Below are 19781 nucleotides of genomic sequence, written 5' to 3'. Positions count from 1 at the left end.
ATCAGCACTGTCCACAGGGTATTCCATGGCATTGCAAAATGGAGTGATAGACTTCATAATAAAATCCCTTTTATGAAGAGAGCCTGTTTTTGCCTTAGCAGCTACTGTCAAAGGAAATTTTTTCAATTTTGGTAAGATACTGACCCTTGGCTAAATTGTCTACCATTCTTGACAAACTCAACTTATGCCAAAACACGTTGGTGAACACAGACAACAAACAGTAGGACACATTACCAGAAGCCTTATTCACTAAGGAATAAGCAGCCTCAGCACCATGCAAATGAGAGGACCTCGGGTTGGGTGAGCGCAGTATCGTGAGAGGTAACACGGGATGTCGCAAACCCGAAAGTGCCGTTGGTAGAACGGTAAGGTTGGGGACAGCTCGGGTAGCGCTATACCCTGATCAGGTGAGAACGGAGGGGGATCCCTTGCACTGCTGCACCACCAATGGAATGGCAGTAACAATAGTCTGCAGCCACCTTATCCCACTGTACCACCAACAGACCAGGCGTGTCCAGGATACACCATGAAGAATGAGGGTAAGTGTATACAAGTGGGAACTGTTGATCATATACTCCCTCAGACGATACACTGAACTTCAATTGACTTTCATACCTTGACCTTTCAATGGCATATAACCCCTTTTTATATTGAACAAGACTGGTACATTGCCCCACAATCAGGCCACTATCAAATCCCCAGTGGGAACATCGGATCCAGTTGAGGACCATATGACAAAGGGTTCCCTAAAGGAATCCCTTACACCTCTCCTAGGTCCCTCAAGAGTGACACTGTGGTGGCATCGGAATTTCTCTGATCATGATAGGCTGGTGGGCGGGCCTAACTCCTGGTCTGTGGGCGGAGCCAAAGATGTAAACTGAGCTACTCTTTTTTTTAAAACCAGAAAAAACTAGTCCACATCTTTGATATCTAAGGTGGTGGCTAAGGTACAGTACAGTTTCTTTATGGAATGGAGATAACTGGCCTAAACTCTACTTCCCCTTTATCTCATATAATGAAGTAGTCCAACTGGGACTAGTACCACTGACAGCCCAGGTCCCTCTTTTCTTTCCCACAGTGCACCTGACTCTCAGCAGTTTACCCTTATTGGATGACTATTAATGTTTTTGTTTTCTACTTATGTCCTACTGTGTGTTACTTTTAGCTACCTCTGCATTGTTTCCCTTACTTCCCCTATTCTAAATTGCAACTGCCTTGTACCTACAAACCGGTTAAATAAATCTATGCCCTAAAACATAACATTTGGCCCTGCAAGTTTTTTTCGGGAATAATCTGCCTTCCATCAACGCAAATATGTCATATACAATGTGATACTCTAAAGCGTAGACATGGTGTAACATCTGAAGCGTAGACATGGTGTAACATCTTTATGCTAGTCATGTTAAGGGTAATTGCCACTTTAAACTGAAATCTTTTGTCCATGAAATAATTTGCTTTCTTCCATTTCCACCCTCCCGTTATTCCCCTTTCTAGGAAAATGCGGTGTGTATTTCATCTGGCCACACTCCAACAATTACATTCATTACACACAGAATCAGACGCCGTTAGCTCGGGCTGAATTCTCTTCTAATTACTCTTGGGACAGCAGGTTAATTTTCTGCACTGTAATTAGATGTTAATTAATGTTTCTTCATTAGTATCTGGGTGTAGTGGAATAAAAACCCTACAGCTTACAAAATAAGTAAGAAATCTTCCCAAAACAAAGTATATTCTCCTCGATGAAATGACAATAATTATAATAAAATGGTTAAATAAATTATATATTTTTTAGATGTTAATGTAAATAACTTTTAGCTACTGTGCACATCATCATGCAATACAATAACATTTAATGGCCTACGGTGAATTGTGCCCACATGTCACATTGAACAGTAAACAGAAGGAATGCAAAACACAACTATAAAAGCAATGAGAGGAAAACAAAATGAAGTGTCTGGAAAACAAAGAAAATCCATATATATATATGTACATACTCAACATTGATGGCAGCACACGATAAATAAGCAGAATCAGAGACTATAACATGAAGTCAACTTAATAAATTATTTTATTTATTTTTATATTCCTTATCCAAAATGCTCGGGACCTGGAGAATTTTGGATTTCTGATTAAACCGTATTTCAGAATATTTTTATATTTCAAATATGTATCTTAAAGTATCTTGCATTTATGCTGTATAAACACATCAACCACATAAAATACGGCACTTGTGTGCTAGCACGGCGCCCATCGCATCGCAGACCATAAGGCATGTGATGGTATGCGATGCGATGGCAGCCGATGTTATACTTTTTAAAATTGTATACCATCGAATTGTATGCCATTCTATCCCATATACAATGGTATGCGATTTAAAATTGTATAAGCACCCTAAAGGATTTTCCCATGTTAAAAGTGGCCCCTATAAGTTAATTAGTGTTGGGTGCTTACTATGTTAAAAGCACCCCCAACGGCACCCCCACTATCAACACCAACCCAAAGCGTGGCGAGCACAGCGGTACGCGTCCTAGGACCTTTTCATACCCCCACTATCAACGTCAACGTGGAGTTGATTTTATATAGTGTGGCGAGCGTAGCAAGCCACCGAGCCCGAAGCGTGGCGAGCGGACGCAGAATACATGTAAAGTAATACGCGTCCCCTCGCTGCGCTCGGCACGCTTCGAGCTCGGTGGCTCGGTACGCTCGTCACACTATATAAAATCAACTCCACTCCACGTCCTGCTGTGAGACGCTGACAGGAGAAAGAGCAATGCAGGACAGGAGCTGCTTCTACAAGATCTCAGCACCCACAACAGTGTATTCTAGCCAGGCAGATTATAGCTTCCGGTTTGGTGGAACGCAAAAGCACTGCAGGCAGCCGTATTCACTTCTAGCCGGCCCGACAGAGGGTGGAATGGGTCCGGCCCACCGGGATATTTCCTGGTATCCGGGTGACCCAATCCGCCCCTGTATCGATATGATATTGATTACAACATTTATGTTCTTAGACCTGTTAATTTCCCCTGATGAAGTCAATTGGTTGATGAAACGCGTTGGGGTCTTTTTGTATTCTGTTGACATCTGGAAAACCTTTTAATAAAAAGCATTTTGTGGATGAACAATGCCTCTTCTTAAACCGTGTTGGAGATTATGAACAATCCCGTTAAAACTGTTGATGTTTATTGAGAGTTAAAGGCGCCAGATCACTATTGGGTTGTATATTTGCATGTTAATTCCCTAACCCCCAGGGAATTTAGTGATTGGGCTGCCACATTGGTTCTGTATTTACATTGGCATAACAAAAATAGCGCGTAGTGGAATTTTGGTGTATATGTATACAATTACAACAATATTCCAATACGCACTATTTACATAGAATGTGGATTAATGAAGATTTGTAGCAGCCTAGACACTAAATTTCCCTGGAGGATGAGAAAAATAAAACAGTGTATAATAACAATTGTGAATCAGCGCTGTTCTTTGGCCCAAGAAATGGGTATTACAGCCTTTAGCAAAGATGTAATTTTCCCAAGGTTTGAAGTATCAAGCAAAAAAGTCTAATCCAAATAGTTTTATTAAAAAGTTCTTAGATGTGAGCTTTCACATGTCAATACATTCTTCAATGGTTTTTGTTTCAGAAGAAGTAACTAACGCATTTAGTTGGACTTCTTCAGGGGTAATTGTTTCTCTAAAAGTTCTATGACAAGATGTTTGTGAGTGGCCGGATCTTAGGATGATGACAAATGTTGACAATGGGCCAGATTCTCTAAGCTTCAAAAGTGATAAAATGGAGAGTGATAAACAGCCGGCCAATCAGCTCCTGACTGACATTTTTCAAACACAGTATGTGACATGGCAGTTAGGAGCTAATTGGCTGGCTGTTTATCACTCTCCATTTTATCACTTTTGAAGCTTAGAGAATCTGGCCCAAAGTCCCTCAACATGCTCAAGAAGATATATAAAAATAAAATAATGAGCTGAAAACAATTCTCAGAAATTGACCTTGATATATAGATCCAGCTGTCTGAGTCTGAACCAAGAATTCTTGCTCAGGTCAATTTCATAAGGACATTTTTAAACCCTCCAGATCTATTACATCACTTACTGTTCTAATAGTTAATCGATCAAAGGATTTGGGTTGATGTTTTTTTTAGCCTTTATCCAGGCTTAGGCAGTAGACCGTCCTTATTTGTAAGTTCTTGTAAATTTTTTCTCTTATTTACATATTTTTCAGGGCTCCTATAATGGATTAACGGTTTAATACTTTGTTTACATTCCATTACAGCATTTGGAACTTCCTAAAAGTGTTCCATGGCTCAAATTCACCCTGCCAAAAATGATGAAGAAAAATACAAAGAAAAAAAAGAAAAAAGTAGAAGAAGAAACATTGTATCCAGATCGATGTCACAATCGCAGATTACTTGGCACCAAGATGTTCTTACAGTTTGGGGCTTTTCTATAGACTAGTTCAGGTTTTTCTGGGAGATGGTGACTCAGGACTGGGTAACAAATATCCCAATGTTTTTTGAGAACTCTCTTAATTTTACCATTTTGTACATTGAACTGAGTTCAAATAGGTCTCTCTTGTTTTCCAATATTGGCCTTGGTATCTGGTTTTTCTTTTAAAATCTCCATCCTAGCATTTGGGAATGCCTTAGTTCTGTCTATTTATATCTGTTATAGCCTCTTTCTATAATCCTATTTGTGATTGTTGACAGTGTTAAGTAATTCTTAAAAACTGAGCAAAAGGGACATTATGTTTCCAGCTTGGAAGGTGGCAAGTCTCTGCTGGTATATTGCGGTTTGTTTCTGTTATTTTAAAGAAAGTTGACTTACAAATAACATGTCCCTCCAACTTGAAATCCAGGTATTCAATGACATTATTGTCACATTTGTATGAAGTTTTCTATACTTCTGTCATCATTTACCGATAAATCTGAAAAATTTTACTTTATTTCTAGCAAGTTCTGTACTTTTTCAAAATGCTTCCCCCCCCCCTCCCCCCCAAAAAAAAGAAGGAGACGTGAACCAACTGGGTCATATACTTGAGAAGTGATGCACAATATTTTTCTTTAGTGTCAGAAGAAAGGCTGGATTGCCCAATAGGGGTAACATTTGCGTATTAGGATGGGAACTATGAAGACGCTTGTTAAGCAGCAACCAAGTGTAATATGTATCTTTAAACATAATATTGTCTAGAACATCTGAAGGGTTATTTGTAGCTGTGGGTTGCACTGCTGGTAAGAATGGTGCGAATAAAGCAATATCTAGCTCAAAATCCGTATAAACTGAATAATCATGCAGCCAATCGCTACTATAGTGAAAGAAGACTGCAGTAGAACATACAGCAAAATCTGGAATTACCAAGCCTCCGCTAGCACGTGACTGCATTCACTTGGAAATAGGAACTCTGGGTCAGATCCCTTTCCATAAAAAGAATAACATGAGTCTAATTAGCCTTTTTAAGCCTGTGTTACTAATGGCTATTGGTAGCATTCGCATGCAATAAAATATCTTTAGGGATACTATACTTTTAAGTACCGTTCTCCTAATATAGAGAGTGGGAGTAATTTCCAACCATTTAACATGGAAGTTATTTTTTGTATTATTGGAGTATAATTAGCTTTATAAATGTTAGAGAGGTAAAGTGGAATTTTAATCCCCAGACATTTTAATCTGAGCGGTATTACATTTAACCATGGCTATTTATGGTAACGTCCCCCCTAATTGGTAAGATCTCCAATATTTCCACATTTACTTTATAGCCTGATGTTTTTATAAATGATTGCATTATCTCCTTGGTAACTGGAACAGAATTAGCAGTGTCTGATATGAACAATATAATTTAATCTGCAAATAAGGTGACCTTCAATTCAATGCTATTAATCGAAATAATAATAAGCTAAAGTTAGAGCCATAGCTAAAGGTTCAATAGCAATAGCAATTAAAAGTGCTGAAAGAGGGTATCTCTGTCCAGGGGCGGATTGGGTGACGAAACCGGCCCGGGAGAGCGCGCGGGGGGGTGCAGCGGGTGGCGAAGGCGGTATGTGTCAGCGGTGGCGGCGGCAAGCCCGGGTGCAGGGGGCGTTATGCCCGGGGTCGCTGGCGGCGGTATGCCCGAGGGAAGGGGGGGGCGGCTGGGCAGCTCACCTGCTTCTGCTGCTGTTCTTCAGCTGCCGGGCAGAGGGGGAACGGGTGCAGCAGCCCTCCCATGGCCATTTTTGATTTGGGCAAAGTTCTGCGGCCGCTATCCGCGGCCCGGCTAGCCCAGGGGGGGAGCGCGGCCAGCCACTTTTAATGAGAAATGGCCCGGTTTCCCGGTGGGCCAATCCGCTCCTGTCCCTGTCTAGTACCTTTTTTTAATAGGGGTAGTAGAGAAGATCAATAACCATTGCAGGATATGTGAGATAAAGTGTCTGTGTATAAAGTTTCTAGATAGAGTATAAATTGTTTGGGGAAACCAAATTGATCCATAGTTTGAAATAAATGAGCCCAGTATACAAACTCAAAGGCCTTTTCGACATCAAGTGATGATATTACATTAGGAGATCTCACTAAGGAAGAATGTAAAAATTGCATGGCAGTTAGAATTTTGGGTACATTAATTACTGAGTGTTGCCCAGAAATAGATCTGGGTGAATTATATGATGTCAAATAATTTTTTAACTTTTAGCTAAGTAAATTGTAATCTGAATTCAAAAACGATATTAGCCGGTAATATCCCGAGTGAGACAAATCACAGCCTCGTTTAGGCTCCACTTTTCATTATTGACGAATTGAAATATAAACGTAATTTATTAAGTGAGAGAATCTGGCTAAACACAGATAACAAGGTTTCCTTATATAGCTCAATAAAAGTTTCGAAAAATAACTTCCAAAACCATCAGGGCCCGGTGCTTTAGCTGATTTCAGAGAAGGAATTGTATTTGTAAAATAAGTTTTATCAGGGATTCGAATAATTCACTTGGTTTTTGGGGATAAGTCAATTGTTCCCAAATGTTGTGAAGTGTAACAAAGAGGGAAAGAATCCACAATACGTATGAGGGGGTGGAGCTAAATATAAAGTTTCATAGAAATTTTTCATTAGGTCTGAAATTAGACTGTTGGAATTTCGTTAATAAGGTAAATAAGGATTTTTCAGTGGGTCAACAAACATTGGTACCATTTAAAATATTGGTAAGTAGCCAACCTGTCTTATTTCCAAAGGTATAGCTAGCAGCTAGAGAAATTTTGCTAAGAATCCATGTTTGTCCTCCATAGACTCTTTCTGGCCACGGGAGGGCTGCTGCTCCCGTCCCCCCTACGCCTCTTTCTTTAAAATGTGTTTTTGCTATTAAATAGGACTTGTCTATTAAGTGAGTTTTAAATATTCTGCAGTTATTTGTCTTCATAAAGGCTTCACAAGACAGAATAGCTCCACACATCAATGGTACAGGTGAAACGCCTCACAGCCAGCGCTGGTAATTGTCAGATTCCTTTAGCTAGTGATCGCCGGTGGAGAGGCGCTCCATCTGGCTGGGATGCGCAAGTGTCTCACACGCACATGCATCCCCGTCAACACGGCAGCGGGGAGCACCTTCCCTGCCCATCTCCGATTCAGGGAGACGGGCAGGGATCAGGTGGGCTGGTGGCAGCAGAGGGCTCCATCACAACAGGGCAAGTGAGTCCCCCCCCTGGCGAATGGTGGTGGCTGTCGATTTGATCGCCAGGAGCAACTCTGACGGGAGAGGGTTAGTTTTATATTAGATATTAAATTGTAATGAAGAGTAGACACTCTGGAGTAAAAAAGTTAACTTGTGCAAGGCCCAACTGAAATATTGCATCCTTTTCCTGCCATTATATTACATGATTGTAAGCTTGCATGCAAGGCCCTCCTACCTCTATATCGGTCTGTTACTTGTACTACCCAGTTTGTTTTATCACTGTTGTTCCAATAGTAATGTGCAATGGAATATGCTGCGCTATATAAGAAACTATAAATAATAATAAATGGACTGTCTGATATGCCTACTTGGATACTGCCACTGAAGAAATAAATATTCCTCCACTATTCTTTCAATGTAGACCGCATCATATGCAGTGACAGTAGACATGTCCGTCATTGTAACGGGTGTGTTTTGAAAATGTAGTTTTCTCCGGCAGTTTTAAAGATGGAGATGTTGCCACGTTCGGCTTGAGCTGACCATTTTCTCACCAACGCCTCTGCAGATTTGTGTCCATCAGAAACAATGATACAGGTTTACAATACCTGGGATTAAGTACAGTGGCCAAAATACAGGGATCTGATTTCAACAGATTGACCACCCTTTTTGGGCTGCCAATAGCATCTCCTGCATGCCCCTGTCCTTTTATAGAATAAAATTAGCCTCCACTATCAAATACTGGAAATTGTGTCAGAAAAACATGGGACTTTTTGGAATTTGCAGTTATTTGTCTCACAACATAAATTATCCCTACAATGAATGTGTTTGCGGACAATAATACATGTGGTAAGGGAACAGATAATAAGCTCCATTTTGTCCTGTCCACATGTGGGTGGTTAAGTGGACAGTGGGTACAACTGCATTTCTGAGCGAGGACCCTAATGACACTTTTAAAAATGTCCCTTGTACAGTCTAGGAATTGCTTGTGTAGTGAGCACACAGTGGGCGAAATGTAATAGGGTGCGATTTTTTAGAAATGATTTTTGGTAAAGAAACGGCCAAAATCGCACATAATAGGGTGCGATTCACGGTAAAAAAATCACCCTGATTGGCTGAGCTATGCGTCCCCATGGAGACGCATCGGCCAATCACGCTATCAGCCTCTGTAGTGCTGGGACACGAGGACACGCACTGACACTAGAGGGAGGAAGATTCAGGGGAAATTTGAGGAAGAATTACTTCACAGAAAGAGTAGTAGATAAGTGGAATAGCCTCCCATCAGAGGTGGCAGAGGCAAATACAGTAGTACAATGTAATCATGCTTGGGATAGGCATATTGATATCCTTACAAAAAATAAGGATCAAATATGGTTTGAGGTAACATGTTTAAAAAAGGGGCAGACTAGATGGGCCAAGTGGTTCTTATCTGCCGTCAATATATATGTTTCTATATTTGTATGTGTCTAGCAGACCATTTCAGAGAACTGTCTGCTATATGGGGGCGGACATTTTATGATGGTCCATCTCCATAGCACCAAAGGAAGCCAGGAGAGGAGCCGGGACCACAGCGAATACAAGTAAAGTCTGTGGTGGTGGGAGAGTAACAATAGCCCCGCAGACCCCCAGTGCCCGCACTTACACAGCGCCTCCCCGCTGCCGCGGGGGCTGCGGGGCTATTATTACGCCACTGTTATAACTGTTTATGTTTGGATTCATTGGGCCAATACAGGTCAACTTCATTTTAGTGTTTAAGACAATCAGGTCCTCCTAGATAACTAAAGGTTAGTTTATCTTTTCCTTAGCAGCACTCCTGGGCTTATACAGCAGACATAGGAGCACTCCAGGGCTTATACAGCAGACAGAGCAACACTTTGTTTTGTGGGGACCCAAACAAACCAATTATTTCAGCCACAGTTATGGTAGACCCTGTTGCTGAAATGGTTGGTTTGTTAAACTGTATATGTTGTTAATAACACTTAATACAACATAAGGGTGAGATGGAGGACCTAAGGACTAATTTCTTCTTGCACCTTTTTTCTTTGCATTATGTGTACTTTGGAGCATTTTTTAGCACAATTTTTCAAACTGCCATCACTGCATTGCCACTCCTAGATAGGCCACGAATAGGGTGGTGTTTTGGAACAGATTCAGACCCAAAACCCATAACACGAAGCACAAAAAGTGCCCGGTGCACACCCTTACTTAAAACACTGTTAAAGAACAAGAATAGACCCTCTTCCATCAGGTGAACACATTCAGGACAAAACAAATGCTTATGCCTTTGGGACCAAGTTAGCAGCCCAAGATCTTTCAAAATGTACACTAAAGCCAGTGGACCCTGCCCTGTCTGTAAAAAGATGAAGCCACATGTTAGACAAAGAGTAGCTCAAACAAAAACTAACACCAGTAATATCAAGACAGGATATTCCTCCAGAGGACAACCAGATAAAATTGTGAGCCTTGCACACACCCATTGTTGCCCTATTTAGCTTATGAATAACCATCATGCAAAATTAAACATACCCCAGAAATATTGCACATGATGCAAGGAAACTTTCCTCCCCTCCAAATTGAGCATCACAGCATCACAGAGCTTAGACACATCCTCTGCAGCAAGGCAAAGTAGCAACAGATGGCCACTGTATCTATCTCAATGCTAAGATAAGACAATTTAATGCTAAGACCCTTTGTCTTATTAGCTGCTATAGTAAACCCAAAAATGCTAAACAAACATTGCGAAGAGAACACCCCGATGAGCAGAGCAAAAGAAGTCATCAAAGTGATTCTTATCCCAGACTCCACAATGCCTGCAAAAACACACTAATTAAAAAAAATACGAAGGCCTAAAGACAACAACAACAACAACAACAACAACAACAACACAAAACATGCATAAGCATGGGAAGATACCTGTTAATGTAAAACATCTTATCCATCCTGTAGCCCACAAACCAAACAAATTGGAATGCCAAAGCATCAATCAAAAGGCAGACATTGACCTTGCTCAAAAGAGCTCTTGGACCTTGCAAGCAAATGAAGACAAAGCTCTTGACAAGACAACTGATAGCACACCCGATCCAAAGACAGGAATGCCATCATTGACCATCAGGAAGACCCATCAGGAGGACCTCCCCAATCCACAGATCAAACTTACATCAACCCCTGCAGCAACCATGCCAGGTCCAGCATCCTGTAACCAAGAGACTGAGGACTCAGGATGCAGTTTTATTATATGCATAGAGGATAACATACATAAACACATTTTATCCAAGTTCGCTTGGATTTATACTCAAGAATGTATCCTCTCTACACAAAACCCCCTATATTTCTCTCGGGTGTGGTATAACACCCCGACAGTCATTAGCCCAGCGTCGGAATCCCGACTGCAGTGACTCAGACAATGGGGCAAGTGTGATGAAGCCCCTTACGGGCTCGCTGTGCTCGCCACAGCCATTTTATTCACCCTCTCTGGGGGCCCCCCATGAAGGAGAATAGCCGCTGCCCATGTGTCATGTTTTTAGCAGTCAGAATCCCGACTGCCGGTGAGTCCTCCAGCACACTCAAAGGGGAGAAACGGCTGACAACAAAAAGTAGGCAGTCGTTCACAGAAGAGATTCCTTGTGGGAGGCACACTTTTATGTCATAGAGGATAATGAGTGCAATAAAACTTAACTTTTAATTCCAATTCACATTAAAATAATGGCTCAATTTTTTCACAAAATATGCAATTTGTCATAAGTAATTTTTTTATAAATATTGTTGAAAATATACGCTTCTAGGATTATAAGCAAAGAAATAATTCCACTGTGTATTTGGTACGTTATATCTGTACAGTGGTGGTTGGTGGTGTTATTTGTTTACCATACACTGTTGGTGTAGGATTGAATGGTGTCCTCAAATAGGACAAATGCGGACACGTCCAGTGTGTTACATAATAGTGATATTCTTAATAATGAAATTCAAGGTAAAGAATGATAATGCAACATATAATACCCGTTAGTAGTAATAAGCTGTTAATTAGTTCAATAACCACTAATTAAATCATTTAGCAGAGCACACAAGGTATCTGTAAAGAACTGGGAAAAGGGGAGTACAGTGTGTTAGATTCAATTCTTTCTGCTGCCCACCGTCTTCAGAGTTTTGAGCGGACAGAGAGTAAGAGAAGAAGTTGACACACCGATAGAAAAAAATAAAGAGGTGTATAGAGTACACTTCTGTATGTGTGTTAGGTCAGCCCTGGTCCAAAAGTTTTGCAGCGCTTAGATGCGCCACCAGAAAGCCTCTCTTACACAGAATACAGTAAAAGAAAAGAATGGTTTTACGGCATCAGAAACATGTGTATCAAATTGTTACTAATGTGGGGTACACACCAGGATGATATGGCCCAAAACGAGTCAATTTAGATACAATCTCAACCAATTCTATGTAAATTGCCATGTTTTGGGCCATTTCAGTGTCCTTTTGATGCGATCCCGATGCGATGCACGGCCCTGCGCGCCGGTCGGTCTTTTCTGAGATCCTACCTGCTGCAGGTAGGATCTCAGAACCGACCATTGCAGTGGGTGGGGGTTGTGATCGGATCGCGATCACATCAGCCGCATTTTCATGGCGTGTCTGCGGTGTCGTCAGCTCGCGAGTGGGTCTTACCATCGTCCTGGTGTATACCGGGCATAATAGCTCACTGTTAAAGAGAATAGTGACACAATTTAAAGTTAATAGGGGAGCTCTAAACAATGATTGACAGTTGTAATTTTGCAAAGTATTTTGGAGCTATAAGTCTGCTGCATTAGTCCAAGTCACATATATTGGTTGTATTGATTTAAATTCTGCACAACTTTATCGCCAAATGTGCACACAGATTTTTAAGGCGTGGGCAAAAATATTGGGACATATTACAGAAATATATTGACAGTTATCATTCAATTATTGCATGTGAAGAGTTATCTCTGATGGAATGGTTAGTGCAAACATATATTTAAATTAAGGCAGTCAACGGAGAGGGGAGGAAAAGAGAGAAAGTATAGTCCAGAGTGTGAGAATCCGGAGTCAGTCAGCGCGGCCGGGAGGTGTGACTGATAGACCGGCACAATGATGAAAATGCAAGGGGGAGCGTGTGCCTGACTGACTGTGAGCGGTGTTAGGTCAGCCCTGATGCTGGTGCAGTGCAGGGCTGAGATGCACCGGAGAAGGAAGGGGGTGTCAGATACCTGTGCGGCAAGCGGGTACACTGGACCAATGTCCGGGAGAGGGCTGTCAGTTCCTCATTGCGGCGGGGAGCTACTGCAGCCCGTCAGAATGCGTTTCACCATGTGTGCTTGATCATCTGGAAGCGTATGCCCTGCATTTCATAGGCGTTCCCATGAAAATGCTGGGCGTATGTATGGTAATGCAGCCGTGATGCACGTGTGGGGGGTGGACAGCTGACCGCCGGATTTCACCTGCCCACCCATATCCCTGCTTTCATACAGAAAAATATCCGAGTGGTCTGGAGCACTCGGAGCTGTCTGACCGCTCGGTTCATCGTTCGATGGTCGGCGACCATCGGAGGATGGGGGAGGTTCCCATAGATGGGAAGTTGTTTACATGAAACATCCACTCGCGGTCCGTTCGGTCGGCATCTTACACGGACGTTGGAAGGCGGGGCTAAGAACACTCGGTTCCTGTCCAAAATACGCATCTGTCCGAGTCAATTAGAATAAGGGCCAGAGCCCTGATGTCAACATCAGGTTTTTTTCTGGGATTACATGAAGAGACAGAAATAGAACGCATCCAGTCCAGTTTGGAACAAGCTCCATTCCCAATTCCTTCAAAAACTGTGTGGAAGAGTACCTAGAAGAACTGGTGCTGTATTGAACGCAAAGTGTTGTCGCACCTAATATTGATTTGATTTAGATTTCTCTGTTGTTCATTCCCTTTTTTAATTTGTTAATTGATAAAAAAAATAAACTACTGTGTTAACATTTCTATTATTGAAAGCGTTTTTACTTTGCAGGATCTTTTCTATGCCTGGCTATAACTTTTGCAAACCACATGCGAATGACACCCAACAAGATGGCCTGGGAAATGCCCAACGACATGGCCAACGGGACCCGAGACAAAAACAAGAAATTACCAGAGGACATATTCTGTAAGTATAAATTAGAAATCCAGTTGGGACAGGAAAACCTGAAATTCCTCACAAATTCCCACAATATGTCAGCAAACGGTTAATTCTCCAGTTAGTTACATTGCAGACTGAGAAATAGCAGAGAGACCTGTACTGATATAATAACAAAAATATGTAAAATAACACTTACCAAGAGACGATCTCCATGATGGAAAGGCTCCAGTGGCGCCAACCCGCACTCACCTGGCACGAGACCTAATGTTGACCCATATGTGTACATCACCCATATTCCATCTTTATCCACTCATAACTGCCCCAAGGCAAACACCAGGATGACTGGACTTACCCTGTTCATGGAGCAGAGTTGAAGTGAAAGCCAATGTCTATTCAGGTTCAACACATGGGGCAAAATAATGTAATGTTGTATTGGTGCCTATGATAAACTTTTGGAGGTGCTGACATGCACCAATGCTCCAAAGCCATTGACAGAGAGAAGTATCTAGAAGCGCCAGGCTGGTCATACAGGGATAAAATTGGGGAACTCCCACCAAATATATGCAAAACATCCGCGACCAAACGTCCCCGGCTGCACAAGGCCACACAAAACCCAGCATACTATGGAACAAGCTCTGATTTTGCCCGAAGAATCACTGAATCTAGTTATCCTGCCTGAAAGCAATGTATTGTCCTGGGTGCAATTCACAATGTTGCTAAAGTTTGCATAGCCAGGATTTTAGGGTTGTAATTGCTATGGCCACATTAGTTCCTCCACGAACCATAAACAGTTATCCCGATTCTGAGAAGGCGTCCAGGCAGGTGCTGGTTGCCACATGCCCAGAAAACAAAATCCTCTTCAAACCTTTGACTTTTGGGCAACACATGATCGATTACTTACAGGCACAGGTCTGTGTATTTCATACAGACAGAAATAGATAAGAAGACGAAGAATAATTTGTGATCGATTCAAAACCTTGTCACAACAACGCAATTTCAAGTAAAACTAAGATTTATAGATGTAATCAAAAATGTATTAAAGCCAGGAATAGGAAAGGGTCATACTGTATATACAATTGCCAGCTCTACTGACAAATAAGCAAAATTCAGGTGGAATTATAGGGACAGTCGTCTTTAGCATGAAACATTATGTTGTAGAATAACATAACCAACGATTTGGGTGGTGTTATTTTGTTGCAGGGTAAATACTGGATGACAAAAGAGAAGAAGAAATCTGTCAATCTGAACAATTTTCTTTTTCAAGAAGTATCCTTCACATTCAATACATTTTTGCAGTATTTGATCAACGATATAAAGAGATGCTGTAAACTGTTTTGTGACACCACTTTTAGTGTTGCGGATGTGATATTTTTCACTTTATCATCTATTGAGACTTATTTCTGCGCAGTTTTGGAAAAACCCAGAAATTACAGTCCATATGGAGGGTGTTCCAGTGCTGTCCCATTAATTTCAGTCAGTTCTGCCAATGCAACAGCAGCAAACTGTGGTTGGACATTGTCTTGGAGCAAAAACCACTGTTTTTTCTTCATCATGGCTCCACACAGATGGGTTTTCAGGATTATTGCATAGTAGTCACCTTTAATTGTCTCTACATGGGCAAGGGGGGAGGGGGCTTCCGGACGGGGGGGGGGGGGGGGGGGCAGGGGTACCCCCAGAGCCCCCCTTAATCCGGCTCTGTCCGCTGGGGGCTTAAATGGAACAATTAATAATAAAGGATCAGCCACAGCAATAAGAGTACTGTAGATTTGACAGAAGAAAGTCTTCAGTACTATGAATGTGAGTCAGGGTTACACAAATACCGCTGTAACTACAACATTCCATCCAGCAGGGATGGATTATTAGAAAGCATTGTAACTCACAATCTTTGTGTGGAAAAGGGGACTTGACCATGCAGAGAGCAGGCACCAGGACCACTATTGCAGAGTCCTGGGTGCCTCTCCACTCGGAGCCTTAAGGTCTCCGGATCAGTTGTGGTGGAGGGGGGCACTCGCCGGGTATCGGATCTCTATCACGGATCTGATCCGCTCCCTGTATAAATTATGTGCTGTGTACTCACAGCCGGAAGCCTGGACAGCTGAGCAACGGCTCAGCTGCCCAATGATATTTGAAACTGCAGCCTGTGGCACCCCGATTGGCTGGTGTGCAGGAAGGAAGGACTCGATGGGGGGTGGGATCCCTGCCAACCAACCACAGGCTCGGCGACGGCATGTAGTCTGTGCTGTGGGCGAAGGTGGAGTCAAACGGTCCAAGCCAGGGGGTGGGGGGTGAGAGGTGCGGGGGGGCACAACTATTAATCCCGCCTCCGGGCGCATTTTATGAAGTTACGCCACTCAGATTATATCTATTATCTTCTAGAAGGTATTAGATAATTAAGCAGAATTTTATTGGTTGACATGGGCAATATCCCTCTTCAATAGAATCTCATTTTAGTAAATGTACCCCTAATTGGCAGAAGGTGGGGGAGGTATGTGAGGAGATGACGCTGCGGAGAGGAGACATCTTTGAGTTTTGCTGGAGATAAGAAGAGTATTTGTAGCTTTACTTTTATGCAGCTGTTGTGGTTCAAAAGTATATTGCTCAGTGATATATAAATCAGATATTGTGTTTGGCAGCTTTAATTAGATGCCTGTGTCCCATATGTCCACACCGTGTGTGATGGCGCCCCATGTGCGGATTAAGCGGTAATTTGCCACCCCCACCCTTTTCAGCTCATGAAAGTGGAAGCACTTAAAAAAACAATATTAACATTTGTACAATAATGTTCGGATGTCTCTTCTTCTGTATACATGAATCTTAAGCAGCAAAAATCCAGACAGTTACTGGTTTGCTAAAATGCGCAAAAACAAACTAATAAAGGAACATGTGGATTATTCTTTTGCAGAACTATTACAGCCAAGAGCATCCTCATTAGCATATATCCAATATTGAAGCTTATTGTAAGAATGACACTTATACAGCTTCAACCAGTTCCGCTGTTATCAGAGCTGGCTTGCTTTGAAATCAAAAGTCAGAAGGGAACATTTACTAAACAGCGCTGATCAAAATCAGCACATTTTCAGCAGTTTCTGGGACTTGATTTAAATTGGCAATAAAATGAAATGTGTGATTAGACATCTTTGTATTTATTATTATTGCCCCCAGTGCTCGAAGTATGCCGGTATATGGCGGTATGGTATACAACACCCGCCGACTGCCTCTTCCTGATGACCGCTCCTGGTGGCCGTAACACCCGCCAACTGCCTCCTTCCGGCAACTCCGCCACAATGCCGCTGCCTACCCTGCTCCCACATGTAAATAAATGTGGCGGATGGGGGCATTTTTCTCTTAGGGATGCCAATCCCGGGATCCTGGGAATCCTGGGATTGAACATTTTTTAATCCAGATTCCCGGTATTAAAAAAATGCCCCAGGACTGGCATCCCTCATTGCAGGCGGTGAGCGAACAAGGTGCACAACCCAACTATAACACCACTAAGAGCATTCACTCACCTTCTAACTTGACTACCCACCCACTATTGGTAGTATATCCAGCTTTGAGTCAACAAAGGGAGTGCACCCACAATAATCGCACCTGCACTGGTGTGCTGCAATTTGTACAAGCCAATGCTCAATCACCAACAACAAAACCAAGGGGAGGGGTTGGGGGGGTGGGGGTTGGGGTGGTAACACTAGAAACAGAGAGGGTCTGGACAACAGCACCAAGCCCTCAAATAAAGTTCAGCACAGAATACCCCCTGCCACACCATAGACCGGCTATATCACATGATGTCCCTGTTGGTTTGACTCCGCTAAACTACTTCCATCTTCATTGACCGAACCAGCCCATGACCATGTCTGCTATATAACCTCTTCCCGGGAAATACTTACCTCTTCACTTCTATTGTTGGGTTCCACTTGAGGATTGGGGAATGCCACACCCTACAGTCATCTACAAACTCTAGAGGTACTGTACCTGGGACCACGCACAACATTGCAGATGCTCCATTAAGGGACATTATTAACCAGGGTGTTATAGGAATGGACACTTACCATATAGGTGAATATAATGTACTTACCCTTCTTTTGTGCATGCAAAGCTTGTTTAATATGTTTTAACCAATATATTTCTATCAAATGTACCACTATTTTCCATCAATGTACTTGGACATTTTTGTTTAGTGCAGTTCCCAATTTGTTTGTATATTTGTGATGTGGGGAGTGACGACCCCCAGTATTTCTGTAAGAGCGGACTGACACAACAGCTACATTGTGGCACGCCCTCCTTCTATCTCTTGATATATTTTTCTTGCTAATTCATGTGATGTCCATGTCACACCAGAAACAGGTCATGTGATGTTCCTTCATGCCAGCCCCAATCCTAGAGTACAGTATCTCATTTATTATTGCAATCATTAGGTTCATCTTCTTTTATTACTATTTCCCTTTCTCAATCATTGTAGTAGCAGTAGCCTTTACTGTGTCACCACCCCATGCAGCCCGGTGTCTGTGGCCCCTCTCGCTCTCCAACTCGCTGATGCATGCACCAGCCCTCTCTCTACAACGTGGTCCAGCATCTGTGTGCCCCCCCCTCAATTCCTGCCCCCATTTTCTGCCCCATTGCCTCCTGCCTGTGTCCCCCACTCCCTGCTCTCCCACAAGTGTGTACTATATGGTTGCATATTAACAGATTATACCAATCCCCAAACATACAATTTTCTTTTATACTATCTGCACTTCTTTATTTAAGGCTGGTATTGAAGAATTCACATGAAACCACAATATATCGAGAAAATAATAAAACACAATAATTAATTATAACTGGTCAATGACTATTGTAATCAATAACAGCTTTGCATTTATTTTGCATTTATTGACAATTATGCGCCTGGCTCCTCTCAACATCTGGTAGCACAAAAGCACCACGATAGGGTGTGTTCTATCTCTTCATCCAACAAACACCCCATGAACCCAAATCCACCATTCCATGAACTATGTTTTAACTTCATGTATGTCATTTTTGTTTAATTTGCCAACTAGAGCTCGTATTGTTATTTTTTTACTTGTGTTATGATTAAATCATATTTATTAAGATTTATGTGTGCAGTATGCTCCATATTTCTCAGTGAAACCAAGCGCTTCTCTTCTACAGTATCTTTTACTTTTCCTACCACTTAAAATCTCAGTCCTTTTTTGGTAATTCGGCACCATCTACCATTCCACCATTGTGAATGCCCCAAAATGGACTTTTAAGAGCCACAGACAGGGACACATGTGTGGACCTCTCATTTGATATGAAATTTTTATCCACACTAGGGGCGTGATGTATTAACATGCGGCTTTCATCGCGGTGCGGTGATGTAGGCCCCCCGCGATAGATTTAATGTGGTTTGCGGGAGGTCTCCGTCACCTCCTGGGCTCTGCGGCGGTCCCCGGCATCTCCTCCTCCCCTAAATTTTTTTTCTGTAACTCCCTCCCTTTCAGGTACCTGGACAGATGTAGCTGATATATGACTAAAGGAGACATCGTTATGAGGAAGTTGATGATGATGATGGCATTGACCATTGCTGCTGGCAGGTGATGCTGGACTACATGTTACTATACACTACATGATTGTCCAGCTTTTGAAACAATTGAATGAACTCCGCATATGACATAAGAGGAAGGAGTTTAATTAGTCACTTTCTCATGAGAATGCTCTTTTTCTCATATCGGGCCAGATAGACCAAAAGTGTAGTAATAATTACCTGGTTTCCGGTTCATTTAAGGGGTGCCCATGGCAAACGGTGCAGGAGATGAGACATGCAGATGCACATAGCCGTTTTTTCATTCATATTTTTCAGGTACATTTGGCCACGCCCCCATTTGCTCACACCTCACCCCATAGCCATCATTGCACTCATTTTCCGAATGTTTGCCTTTCTCTCTAAATTACCATTACCCCGACGTATTACTTTCATTTTAAAATGCCTTTTTTCACAGTTTCACATTCATCAAGGCACTTAGCCATAACTGCCAGTTATATACCTGTCTTATTACCAG

Source organism: Crinia signifera, chromosome 11 (genome assembly GCF_055691185.1).
Source record: "Crinia signifera chromosome 11, ASM5569118v1, whole genome shotgun sequence".
In the NCBI taxonomy this organism is placed as follows: Eukaryota; Metazoa; Chordata; class Amphibia; order Anura; family Myobatrachidae; genus Crinia; species Crinia signifera.
Note: the sequence above shows the minus strand (reverse complement) of the source record.